Source organism: Lipotes vexillifer, unplaced genomic scaffold (genome assembly GCF_000442215.2).
Source record: "Lipotes vexillifer unplaced genomic scaffold, Lipotes_vexillifer_v1.1 scaffold382, whole genome shotgun sequence".
NCBI lineage: Eukaryota > Metazoa > Chordata > Mammalia > Artiodactyla > Lipotidae > Lipotes > Lipotes vexillifer.
In genome coordinates this window covers 6,794,892-6,796,837 of record NW_006780611.1, presented here as the reverse complement: position 1 = coordinate 6,796,837, position 1,946 = coordinate 6,794,892, and the positions used below count along the sequence as shown (strand labels likewise).

The following is a 1,946-nucleotide window of genomic DNA, read 5'->3' as shown; positions in this document are numbered from 1 at the left end:
ATCCCACCAGCAATGTATGAGGTTTCCAAGTTCTCCACATCCTTACCATGACTTGTTATTATCTATCTTTGATTAGAAGTATCTCACTGGAAGGTACTGTACTGAAGTGGTATCTTACTGGAGTTTGATGTAATTTCCCTAATGACTAAGGAGGTTGAGCATCTTTTCATGTGCTTGTTGGCCATTTGTGTATCTTTTATTTTTTTTCTTTTGAGAAATGTCTATTCAAATTCTTTGCTCATTTTGGGAGGTTATTTGTCCTTTTATTTTTATTTTTTAAAACTATATATTTATTTATTTGGCTGTGCTGGGTCTTGGCTGCAGCACGCGGGATATAGTTCCCTGACCAGGGATCAAACCTGGGTCCCCTGCATTGGGAGCACAGAGTCTTAACCACTGGACCACCAGGGAAGTCCCAGTCCTTTTATTGCTGAGTTTCATTTTTCATCTTTTCTGAATACAATTCCCTCATCAGACATATGATTTGCAAACATTTTCTCCTATCTCCTGTGAGTTGTCTTTTCACTTTGTCAAAGGTGTCCTTTAAAGCACAAATTTTTAAATTTTGACCAAATTTATTTTTTGTGGATATCCAGTTGTCTGCACCATTGTTGAAAAGATTATTCTTTTTCTTCGTTGAATTGTCTTGGCACCCTTGTCAAAAATTGATTGACCAGGGGAATTGCCTGGTGGTCCAGTGGTTAGGACTCCACGCTTCCACTACATTGGGCACGGGTTCAACCCCTGGTTGGGGAACTAAAATCCTGCAAGCCACTGGACGCAGCCAGAAAACAAAATTAATTTACCGGATATGTGAGGCTTACTTTTGGACTCTCCACTGCATTCCATTGATCTATATGTCTATTCTTATGCCAGTACCATACTTTTTTTTTTTTAAGAATTTTACCTTGGGCTTCCCTGGTGGCTCAGTGGTTAAGAATCCGCCTGCCAATGCAGGGGGCACGGGTTCGAGCCCTGGTCCGGGAATATCCCACATGCCACGGAGCAGCTAAGCCCATGCGTCACAACTACTGGTCCTGCGCTCTAGAGCCCGTGAGCCACAACTACTGAGCCCACGTGCCTAAAGCCTGTGCTCTGCAACAAGCGAAGCCACCTCAGTGAGAAGCCCACGCACCACAACCAAGACCCAACACAGCCAAAAATAAATAAATTTTTTTTAAAAAAAGAATTTTCTCTCGTTTTCAAGACTTTCTATACTTTAATAGTTGGTTTTTGTTTTTGTTTTGGCCACGCCACACGGCACGTGGGATCTTAGTTCCCTGACTAGGGGTCGAACCTACGCCCCCTGCATTGGTAGTGTGGAGTCTTAACCACTGGACCACCAGGGAAGTCCCATTACCACACTGTCTTGATAGCTTTGTACTTAAATTTTGAAATCAGGAAGTGTGAGTCCTTCAATTCTTTTTCAAGACTGTTTTGGCTACTCAGGGTCCCTTTAAATTTTTTAAAAATATGTTTTATAATTTTCAGACTATGAGTTTAACCCTTGTTATATTTATGTATAAGTATTCTAACACTTGTTACATTTATGTATAAGTAGTTTATTCTTTTTGATTCTATGCTAAGTGGAATTGATTATTTTCTTAATGTGATTTTTAGATTTTTCATTGCAAGTGTATCGATATCCTGCAAGCTTGCTGTGTTTATTAGTTCTAGTTGCCTTTTAGTGGATTACTTAGCATTTTCTATATACAAGACAATGCCATCTACAAATAGAGATGAATTTACTTCTTTCTTTTCAATCTGATGCTTCCCCCCGCCCCCCACTGAAGCCCCTGGCTAGAACCTCCAGTACAAAGTTAAATAGAAGTGGTGAAAGTGGACATCCTTGTCTTGCCTTTGACCTTAGAGGGAAAGCTTTCAATCTTTTAACTCAGGGATTATTGATTCCACTGTGACCAAGGAGCTTGTATGGTCTCAATTCT

The 1,946-nt window shown here is 40.2% G+C and overlaps 1 non-coding gene across 1 annotated transcript; it reads right to left on the bottom strand.

The window, feature by feature from the left end:
- Nucleotides 1–338: 338 nt before the first annotated feature.
- Nucleotides 339–411, bottom strand: TRNAG-CCC (transfer RNA glycine (anticodon CCC)). Its single transcript has one exon. It is a non-coding gene; the product is annotated as a tRNA-Gly (tRNA).
- Between the last annotated feature and the right edge of the window lie 1,535 nt (nucleotides 412–1,946).